The sequence below is a fragment of the Mytilus californianus genome, unplaced genomic scaffold (assembly GCF_021869535.1).
Source record: "Mytilus californianus isolate M0D057914Y unplaced genomic scaffold, xbMytCali1.0.p SCAF_26, whole genome shotgun sequence".
NCBI lineage: Eukaryota > Metazoa > Mollusca > Bivalvia > Mytilida > Mytilidae > Mytilus > Mytilus californianus.
The window spans coordinates 429297-441806 of NW_026262675.1; the positions used below are offsets into that span (position 1 = coordinate 429297).

A 12510-nucleotide genomic window follows, 5' to 3' on the forward strand; every position below is an offset into this window, starting at 1 on the left:
TTGGTGAAAGAAGTTCATCCTCTTGATTTACGTTGTCATATTCCTTTCATATTCATATAAATAAATGCCACGTGGATATATACAACAATAAGACAATAACCCAATGCCAAAGGTAATTGAAAGACATCTAGAGGTCAATATAAAGTCTCAAACAATAAACAAAATAAAAAAGTACATCCAATTCCCGATATGTATTATTATATGTATTTGCAAGATTTAAAATATTGTATCTTTCACGACTATTTTAGTATTAGGTTCAACCTACCATTTTATAAAACTGTGATTTCATTGCGGCTAGTCTGTAAAAAGGACATCAATTAGAGAAGCCAATACTTTTGGGACATTGATTTGAGAAAAACAAAAACTACTTCTAATACAGGGATATATAATTGGTCATACATGTAGATTTGAAATCTTATTCTTTCATGATGTCAGTTTTGGACGTCGACTTGAGGAATGGAGGTCGATTAGAGACTGGACGTCAATCTGAGTCTTACATATGTATATATATTGATTCAGTTGTGACGGTGAATAGACACTGATAAGTCTGATAACATTTTATAGTTTTAAATGTTTGTTCAGCTGTTTACTATGATTAGGTGGAAGTATGTCTTTATTTCAAAAAGAGGGGCATTCAGCATATATCAATTTGTGCATGAAGTGACAACTACTTGCTAAGAGCCGAATGTTTTTACCACAACTTTGTTTCAAGTTTAAACCAGGGTACGTACATATAAAATTATAAAAAAAATTACATGTCTTTTTTAGGACTTCTGATCCATGTAGTTTGGCATGTTTGTTAGATCATAGATGTGGTTATGGAAGGGAATGTTCATGAAGGGCCTGTTACTCTAAGTATATCACTGGATTGAGCTCTTTGTCTAAGTGTATTGGTAAAGTGCCTTGCTTTGAGCTCAGTTCATTGTTATGCATATGCATTCTTTTTGAAATAAATATTTGACAGACAACTCACATCAGCACATAATCTGCAAGGTAAGATGATTAAAACTGTCAGCACAAGGAATTGTTGAAGTAGCATCTATTCAATGTAAGTAGTTAAAGTAAGATTAAAGCATTCAATTTACATCTGAACAAAACATTTTTTGTCCAGAAGCCAAATAAAAAAAAAAGCACAAATTTACCAAACAATGTTACTCGTGCTACTAGCAATATGATGCTAGGTTGTTTTGTAACACTTTTTTTTTAACATCTGTACTACCAATCGACGAGTCCTGAATGTAAATGGTTATTCACTTATACATTATGTTTATTTATGTAAAGGAAAAGGACAAAAATTCACAAGGCCTAATCGATTTCTAAAATGATCTTTCATTGTTCAACATTTATCATTCATTCGTTTATTTCTTAATTTGGGTAAATGTTAATTACAGCACTGTTCATTTTATACCACAACAAAACTGCATCTAACAGTACCGGTATCACTTATATTTTTATCCATATAACAAAAATACCCTTTTCATTTCAAATACTAAAAAAAATCATAGTTAATGGTACATAGTTAAGTCTACACAATTTGTCATAATTTATTTCTTGAAATTTAGAATCATAAACAAATTCATTGGATTTACCAAGTTATTATACCCCACATAACAAAGTAAATAAGAATAATAATTTTGACCCGTCAGACCGTTTGTCCATCAGTCCTGTTCTTTTCATTGCAACTCCTCTGAAACCATACAACAGAATATCAGGAAACTTTGTAGATAATGAGAACATATTATGTAGATGTTCATATCCACAAGAATTTTTATCAATTGACTTTTGTAAGAAATGAGCATCTGTATTGCTTTCTGCCATATCTGGTTTATTGTCATTACTTAAAACCATTAGATATCTTCTAAGAAACAATTTCGACATTTAAACGAAATCTTTTACTAATGATACTATGAAGATCCATAACTTATTTACAGTTTTTGTGGACAAACCCAAGTAAGAAATGACCACCACAAAGGAACATAAATAGAACCATAAAAATAGTACATGCATGCACGTTCTCAGATACCATCTCGCATATTAAAATCACATCATGCAGAAATGCACCTAATGTGTTTCTCTCCTAATTTTGAGTTTTTGCTGCTATCCAAAATCAAAGTTGTGGAACATATTTTATCAGCATCATTTGATAATCCATGCAATTAGTGTCTCCTCCATGACAGTCTTGAACCTTAAAACTAAATATTAAATAAACGACACTGCTAATTTTCAGTGTTTGGTCAGGTAGGCTACCACAATGCAATACAGTTTAACATAGAACCCTATAGGGGAAAAACAGAGAACTCTTTTTGTCAGAAAACACTGTCAAACATCCAAACATTCTATCCACACTGATCTGTGTCCACACTTGTACTATGTTAAAATCATTTGTTGATATTATTATATTTAGAGAGGTGTTTAATTCATCCAAATGTTGATTTTTGATTTATCTCAAACACGAATCATTTGATTCCGTCATATTCTTTCACTTCGTATGAAAACAACCCATGCCGTATGAAAGCACCCCATGCCGTATGAAGTCAACCCAAGATCATTGCTTTGTAATATCCACCTAACTAATTAGTGAACACTATTTTTCGCCTTTTTGGTGATTTCGGTTTTTTTCTTAAAATCGCAAATTTCATTCATTTGCAAAATTGCATAAAGTTGACAAACTATTTTGAAAATATGGATAATTTATGTATAGTATATATAACGATGAATTAGTATCATAAGACATCTGATTGAAATTTGGTATAATTGTTCGAGCTATTTGCTTTGAAATCGGCATATTGATTTCACATGGAATGATGCTGTTTTCATCTCACTATAATCTCAGATAATTTCTGCCGATGTTTTTTGGTAAAAATTTTACTTTCAGATTCAAAATGTGAATATTTTTAACTTCGAAAATCTGTAAATATAAGAATTGAATGCTGTGTTCTTCAAAATCGATTCGAAATGAAAGCAAGTGACCATCATATTTTTAGCAACCTGCAAAATGTGATGGTTACTGGCTTCCATTTCATTTAACATTTAACAGCATGTGTATGTTTTAGCTTTTTCATTTGTTTTGCGCCATGTAAAATTTTTAAAACATTCCTGCCAGGAAAAAAACAGATGAAATTGAACACACAATCCTAAACTAGAATTATTCGTCTCAAATATTATCCAGCAAACTACACATCAGTATATAATGTTCAAATGTTTTCATAAAATCCATTTTTTTATGTATTCAAAATATTTACTTAATTTTTTTTTCTCTGTAAGTGTTTTTTTTCCAAATCATGTTTTTTTTGTTACCGCAGACCTACAACCAACAAGCAAGCAAACGCAAAACATCTTTATATATGTTCATTTATCTGGTTCATTATGGCAAAAACAAAATGTCAATAAAAGCATCGGTTATATAATACAAACCGATGTAAAGCCCTATCAAAGTCTGTATCCCTGCTTTCAGAATTATAACAAATAATAGTATATTAAGTGCAAATAAAACAATCGTAAGGAGATAGCGCACAAATTTTTATGGATTGTAATTCATTTTCGTTTGTATATCAATTTTTATTGTCTGGAGAATTATCTTTTCTGTGTAAATTGGATTAAGTTGTTTGTTAAATCCGGCATAGTATACAATAATTGAAAATTTGTATATTTTTTAAAATGAATTTCGTGGTGTAATTATTCCTTGATAAATGGTGAATATATGTAAAAATAAGGAGATGTGTTATGATTTTCAATGAGACAACTATCCACCAAAGTTCAAATGAAGTGGATGAAATTAATTTACTTTTAGATAATTTGATCGCTTAAGGTAGCACAATACAAAGATTTTTTCTCCAACCTTTAAAATGATGTTACTTTCTTATGACTGCATACAAATTAATAAAAGAGGTATATATAGATAGATAAAAGATTAATCTTTTAAATGAATGCAATATTTTTGTTATGCTATCATTATGTTATCAATTATTATGCAATTAATGGCAAAATCTTGGTCAGTTCACTTAAATGAATTTAGCTCCGACATCTCTATAACTACACAAGAAATTTTAACGTTATCTTAATCAACACAGCAGGAGCTACAAAAGGGTGTCTCAAATTATCGCTATAGTATTCCATTCTCTCATAAATCTGTAATTAGTGTAAACATCCTTACCACATAAAAGTAGAGATTATTTGATTAGGTGTAAAATTTGATCTATACATTCTATCCAAAATCTGAGACACTCTTTTGTAGATAATGGCTCTAGGAACAACATATTATAAAATCAACCCTCTCGGGGTATCCATGAAGAAGCTAATTTCAATTGAAAGTGGAAATTTCTTGTAAAATTTTGTAGACACAGTTAAAATTATAATTAATTACATAATTGTTGTATAATAATAACATTGCATTAATTTGAAATAGTAATCTGTTAGCTATCCATAAATACCACTTTTATAAATTTTCAAGCATTATAAAGAAAGTTACAGCATTTTAAAACTAGGGAGTTGGAGGTATAAAATCTTTGTATTGTGCTACCTTAAAGTGAATTGATTAATATATTCCATACCCTCTTCGTGCTTGTACGAATATTAGGACGTGAAAGGAAAAATTGCAAGAAAAATATTTTTAGTGAGATGTTGGACGAATGGCGTCATTAAAAATACGACACATGATTTGTTAGTTGTACATGGAAAATAAACAAGAAATTCTGCTAATACGTACAGATTATAACATATCCTAAGAATGTAAAACAGGTTTATCCAAATAAACTTACTAACCAGCAAAACATCAAAGCTGGCAAATGATTTTCCCGTTGCGTCTGCCAAAAATATATTTAAGTCAAACTCTGAAGACCATTAGCAAAATTTTAAGTTTAAAATTCGTATATACTTTAACAGACAGTAATGGAAATCATGCATACAATTCACACATGAAATTTACTGGCGTTTTATATTATACCAATTTAATCATCTCTAAATTTCAAACAAACTATCTGTAAAAATGTTTATGGTATATACACATTACATTATTGGTAGTAGGGGAGAATGGTTATGACATAAATGTAGTCATCTAAAAGCTTATTCATATAGAGCTTATTTGGTAAATGAACCGAGCTGTGCTTGTGGGTGTCAATTGAAATTACTTCAAATCTTTTTGTTTATCTTATTATAAAAGGAAATACATCTTTAAAATTTAGACCATCCCTGTCCTCAGTGACCTTTTTAAGTTTTGCTATTTCCTGCTCTCACTGAAAAAAAAACCAGTGAGTCATGGGTTGGAGGACTTTATAATTGGTTCTTACTAAGACTTGGAATGATATAATACTTATATAGCACTATATTAAGAACAGAGGGAGACAAGTTGCGTTATATTTATCAGAGATTGTAATTTTTATTATCATTTTAGTCTAAATATAAGACCATTATACAGATCTTCTGGTCTTATTCCTTTTCCTTCTCCATATCTTGTATTCTGGAGTCTTGATCTTTGTTCTATTTCAAATGTCATTGTTGAGGCATCTTTTACTGCTTAATAGTGAACGAGTAAAAATGTTGGTGCGTCCAGATGATTAACCTTCATCTAGAAAGATTAAACTTAAAAAAGTCAAGGAGCAAAGATTAATATTTATACCCCAAGCAACGAATTTGCAGTGGTTTACAATTATCAAAACCTCGATTGATATCGATATTCTGCAAAATCTGATAGGTTTGTTTATTTTTTGCTAGAGACGGAAGTTGTAAATATATCCCGTATTTGTTAGAGTGGCGTGAGGTATGTCAGCTTGCTCCCGTAACGTTCTTTCATTTCTTCATATAAAAATTTCGACAAAAAGGTTTGTGTCATATGTAAGGAAATAGTTTTTAAATTTCTTTGTACCTGTTTCTTGTATTTTTACCTCCTTATCATACATTGACATTGTCAGTTTGTTTTCGATCTATGAGTTTGACTGTCCTTTTGGTATCTTTCGTCCCTCTTTTTCAAATAACTCTTTATGGTCTAAAAAGGCTTCTGCATTCGAAACAAGAAAGATTTTATGTGTTTTTAACTGAAGCGTTTGGAAAGTTATTAAAATTCTTTCCAATATTAGACTTTGCACTATTTTAGTGCACCTGAATTATTACTTTACATCATATTAGCTTCAATATGACTGATAAAGATACATTTATTAAAAAATAATCAATTTCAATAGGCTTCTAAATGATCAAAGTAAATCATTATAATATCCATTTTCGATTTAAAATGGAAATATGTCTTTTTATTTTCCCGGTTGAACTCTTAACAAAAACAAATTATATCATTTTTCAACAAGCGCACGGAAATAATAATCAAAGTAATTTTGTTTTACTTGGCTTAACATTATACGGAGAGGAATACACGTAAGGAACCTTTGCTTCGGATATACATTGCATTCAGTAAAGAGCACTTTAAAAATCTCCTTTCAATATATTAAACCTAAATTTAGAAAATAAAACATATGTATTAACAACGTAGCAGAGCAAGATCCTTTCGATTTCTAACTAAACTTCTCCCCAAGAATCTTAATACAGTCAAAGAAGACCTAATGAAACTTTGCAAAGAGGTGAACTATGGCAACAGTGCCAATCAGGTTGATTCTTCAAAAAAAAATTTGAATCATTCTTAATGTGTCAAATATGTACTATTTTCCAGTATGTTCTTTTTTGACCGGGCCCGATTAGGTGGTATTACATCTAACAAAGTCTACCCAAATTATTTTTGCAAAGACCTCCGCTCAAGTCGGTGCTAGGGGCCGCCTTAAACTTGCAGTGAGGTGAGAGGTTTTTTTTTGCTCCGTGTTGAAGGCCTTACTGTGACTTTGAGAAGAAGAACAACAACAAAAGCGCTGTTCCATTGCTTTTTGTGGTTTTTTTTTTTGTGGTTTTTTTTTGCTGTGCATGTACTGATTTTGTGTCATGGATGGATACCCCATATCTTTTGTTTTTTCTATTACTATACTTTTTTCAGCAATATAAAATGTTTTCACTTTTAAAATACAAAATGTTCCCTTTTCATGATCTTGAGTAAACTTAAGTAAATTTACAAAAATGACAAGACATAAGTGCTAATACATGTGTAAACCAAAACAACACTTCGGAAGCACCATTGAATAAAAATCACAATTTAAAATAGGCAAATTAATATAAACGAAAATATTTACTCTTTGCTTTAGACAGAGCTGTAAAAAACTTAATGTATTTGAGGTTTTCGCGAGATTTTAGATATTAAGATGCATTTATGATGTGAGTTTCTTTCTGGGAAACATAAAACCAAACTAAATATATTATAGATATATGCATATGGATGACACGAACGACAATATTGGTTCTTATTGTACTTACAAGCAACAATAACAAATAATGAAGACATATTGCAAGATAAAATGGAAAGTTCACAATGGGAAAAATTGAAATAGTTATTTTGTCGTAAAGTTTAGTTCTCAATCGACCCTAGTTATCAATTTCCAGACGTTAGGCAAGATATTAGCTACTCTTAACTGTATCTGTGGTATCCTTTATTTCAAGTTCATTGTGATAGATGCAGTCAACATAGGCACCATATTGTGGAATATTCAGTGAAAGGAAATCATCTTTATAGCGGAACCACATCAACAAACGACAACCACTGAACAACAGGCTCCTGACTTAGGACAGTTGCATACAAATGCAGCGGGTGTAAACTTTTTAACAGGCGCCAACCTTCACCCTAACCCGTAGTGTAACATTACACAAAGGCACACTATAGAATATCAATTGAAATGGCTTAACTCGACCAAAAGGACAATGTCAAAAAGACAACTCTAACCTGGGACAAAATGGCATTAAATAAAATAACGTACACAGGTAAATTTAAATATAATAATTGTGTTGTTAGGAGTACGGAAATATTTGTTACAAAATAATTATTCATTTTTCATAACATGATAACTGAGAATTTGTAAACATTTGATATGAAACAATCTGAAATACTACAACACACATGTAGTTCATTGCTAATTATTATTAACAATTAAACCAAATTTAAGCATAATTGATAATTTCTTAAATACATGTTAACCGAAAACAGAAGATACATTTTGCTGTCTTTTATTCACACAAGTCTCGGTAAATAAACGACTGAATGTATCACGTTTTTCGTGGTATTAAATTTCACGAATGATAAAACATGAATATATTTAGAAACATTTTTTTCTGTGAATATGATATAAAAATTTGAGGCAAAATATTCAATCGGTTTTGCACATTAAATATGTAAGCATAGAAAACAGTTTGAAGCACGAGATAAAATAATAAAGGTTGCAGAAATGTTCAAAATACAAGGATTTGCGGAAATTGCTTCCAGAACACATGCTATCATTTCTAAATTTGGCGGGAGTGTATACTGTTTTGTAATAAATGTTATCTGCTTGTTTTGTCCTTTCCTTGTTAGTCATTACACCTGTGTACAGTTTGTTATCTCTCGTTCGTTAACCTTCCTCTGAATTACGATTCCCCTCTTAATCCAGACGGTTTCAGTATCTTCTTTATGCCGTGTGATGTTTACACAGTAATTAAATACACTTATTATTGTTGATATATAAATAATTTTAAATGATTTATTATGTGAAACAAATTTAAATACTTACACTGAAGTAAACTTTTTAAAAAAAAACTCTTAATTTTAATTCCTATGTGTTTAAATCGACAGTTGTTCAGTCACAATGAACTCAGATGTTTTCTACATTGTATATAAACTAATTGCATAAACCTTATATGGCAGAATAATGAACGTGATATATAAAATATATAAGTCATTTAATGGTTTCAAATACACCCTTTCAAATACTGGAACTTTTTTCTTTTACCTTCGCCATCCAACGCAATCATAGACACACAAGCAAGCTAACAGATTTATTGTAAAGTAGCAACTTCAATCTTAAGTGCATTTCAAATGATTAAGTGTAGTAACATGTATCACAGTATGTAAAATAAATAAATGAAAGAAAAAAAATCTTCTCTGCACATTTTGCAAAAGAAAAAAATGCACAATAAATCCAATGTCAAATGCAAACTTACTTAAAGTAAAAAAATATGCGAAACAATTCAAAAGAGAAAATTAATGGCCCAAATTCAACTACAATGCTTTTTCCACTAAAATATACTGTAAAAAGTATCTGACACAAGAGCATTTAGAAACTAAAATGCTAATGTCATGAACAAAAGTTATGTCACAAGAAGCTAATTCGCTGGTACATGACAGTAAAATGGATGGAGTGTTTTAAATTCATGGTAATTTTTGATTATGTTCAGTTCTCCCAATTTTTTAAACGACATTCTAAAACTACAAGATATGATTTTTACTTGACTTACACTTACACACCAAAAGACCTTGCTGATTTTAATTCCAAATAGTGATTTTTCCTTTTCTGACACGCAACATGCCTTTGTCAGCTGCGCGAAAAGTATACATTATAAGATATTGATAAGAAGATGTCGTATGATAGCAATTGTGTCAACTATCCACCAAAGACCAACGGACAAGGATATAAACAACTATAAGTCACCGTATGACCTTCAACAAAGGGCAAATGGGTCAATATCTTTAATTGTTTTTACATAGACGGTAATGGTAACGTTTTGTCCTGTAGCTCAGTCCATATCGTAAACTTGGATATGTATGATAGCTCGTTTCGAAGCTGTGACATTTTCACATATGTGGTTAAATTTTCGGGGTACGAAGTGAGATTACTTTTTCCGTAAATTAGCATACCCCGAACATCCTTTCGTGATGCGGCTCCTCGTGGTAAAAAATTCCTTTTTTGACACAAAAAGTTCTTTGAAAATTTAATACTTTGAACACATTTAATAGCTCCATAGTTTTTACACATTTATTCTATGTTCCTCTACTTTCCTAATCACCACAAATGGTTAAGCTCAGTCATTTGTAAAAAATAGAAACATGTCCAATATCACTACACAGAGATTTTTTGTTTACACACAACTTTTGAGTTCCTCATTTCGAGGCGCATTAGGGATATTGACCCATATTGAAATCCATAGTTCTGATTTTTCCAAATATTTTTATGTGATCTTCATCGGTATGACATTCTGAATAAATCTGTGTATTTTTGTCCATTTCTGAAAAAAAATAAAGTTGTTTCAGCACTATAAGGCAATGACACTTTTATCGCTATAGTCATATGTTTTGAATACAATGTGTATGTATAATTAATTTCTTCCAGTATACCTTCACTAGTCAAAACATGGACAAAACATCTGATGATAACGTTAAATTACAATGCACAGACCCTGTTAAAGCATTTAATAAAAATTTCCGGTGCCTAAAAGTGCATTTTGACAGAGAAATTATGCAAAAATGTAGATTTCATAAAAAAACACCAAAATACTTAATTATTTTTACCAGTGGAAATCTGGTATTTTATACTGTAGAAACCACTCTAAACTACTGTGAATGTCATTTTTATCATATAATTAGAGTGCAATGAAGTGCAAATTTTCAAAACTTGTCATTTAACATAATTCTATTTGAAAAAAAAAAATGTTTTTTTACATGTATTTCAGTGAAAACCTTTTATCAGTGAGAAATCCACATGAGGTTTTAAAGGAAACATTGTGACATCACACGTATTATGGCGTCATTAAATAACGACGGATCAAAATAATGCTAATTATAGTTTGCAGTGTTACATGAGGAACAGTTGCCGCAAGGTTTAACTCGAAATATGGAGTCGAAAAGATCAGTAACTAAGCATTTTTATATAATATTAAGACAATAGCAACAGTTTTCATATCAGCATATTTTTAACATACCGACTGTAATTTCAATTGCATAAATACCATAAATAAACAATTTAGAGCTTGCCTAATAAAACAAAATGCTTACCAGTTATTCAGAACTTTTTAAAACCTCTAGTTTGCCGTCTCAGGTTAAAAAGTAATGATATGTCTGGAACTGAAATAAGACAAAAAATTTTACTCAGGCTGTGTTATCATTTGATTTAATTACACAAGTTTTATTAAGAGAGAAAACATCAAATTTTTGAAAGTTTTACCACAAAGAAAGAAAAATGCTTCTCCCTTGTGGCTTATCAACCTTCATTTAAACATTAGGAGCAATGAGTAGTAGCTTGAATAGGCGCAGCACTATTGTTTTCAAAAGGTTTGACCCTCCCCCTTTTTCACTGAGAAAAGACAATATCTTGTGATTTGCTAGTGTGCATTAAAATATAAAATAATTCATGATTGTCTTAATACATGTTTGTCTGTTTATTTGCATATGATTTCTAATGACCAGGGGTCAAATTTATTGGAGAAAAGCACATGTGATGATGTATCTCACTTTACTCGTATGAAGTGTGTTATTTCCCTTGATTATCAGTTATTCCTGTAGACCGGAATGATAATTACATAAAAAAAGACTTTATTGTGTCATGTTTACTTACAATTTAATAATATAAATGTTTTCATAAGTTAGTTCATGCCTTTTTCAATTAAATAAGGTGTTCGTTTCGGAACCTTCGGGGTCAACAAAGCTATGATTGTGCCTAAAAGAAGTGTTCAGCCCCGTGCCAGTAACGCATTTTAAAAGCGAAAATTTCATTGAATTTTTGCTGATCTTTATCGATAATGTTTATTTAAAGCAGCTGGGATAACTTGGTATAAATAAAAAACTACTAACCGTCATTTTCACAATTTTCTCTGGTGTACAAGGTGCAATCATCCATAAATCAGTCTGAAAATTGACATTTTCACATATGTGGTTAAATTTTCGGGGTACGAAGTGAAATTACTTTTTCCGTAAATTAGCATACCCCGAACATCCTTTCGTGATGCGGCTCCTCGTGGTAAAAAAATCCTTTTTTGACACAAAAAGTTCTTTGAAAATTTAATACTTTGAACACATTTAATAGCTCCATAGTTTTTACACATTTATTCTATGTTCCTCTACTTTCCTAATCACCACAAATGGTTAAGCTCAGTCATTTGTAAAAAATAGAAACATGTCCAATATCACTCAATATCACTACACAGAGATTTTTGGTTACACACAACTTTTGAGTTCCTCATTTCGAGGCGCATTAGGGATATTGACTCAAATATTATACTATGGGTAAGCTATAAAAGGCCCTACAATAACAAAGTTTGAATGAAGTCAAAAGAAAAACCAACGATCTGATTTTTTCTAAAAACAATAAACGTGAAACAAATATGACAGACAGCAACCAACGACAATCCCTGAATAACAGACTCCAAACATAATAATTTGGCGGGGTTAAATATGTTTGTGAGCGCTCAACCTCCTCTTAACTGAGGTAGTTGTGTAACAACACAACAGAAGAACAAACTATCAAAAATCGGTTTAACTAGGTTGGAGCATTAGATCGACACGAAGCACACACAATATCCTAACATATTGCCACGCATACAGATTCTAGTTTTCGTAGGCATAATGCCGTCTTCTTTATTTGACATCACAGAATGTGACTAATTGTCATCGGCATATTTTCTTGA

General features: G+C 30.9%; 1 long non-coding RNA gene across 1 annotated transcript; it reads right to left on the reverse strand.

Moving 5' to 3' along the window:
• Positions 1-9877: 9877 nt before the first annotated feature.
• Positions 9878-11730, reverse strand: LOC127732631 (uncharacterized). Its single transcript, XR_007996356.1, has 3 exons — positions 11678-11730; positions 10883-10951; positions 9878-10116 (listed from the first exon to the last, which is right to left on the reverse strand). It is a non-coding gene; the product is annotated as an uncharacterized LOC127732631 (long non-coding RNA).
• Positions 11731-12510: the final 780 nt, after the last annotated feature.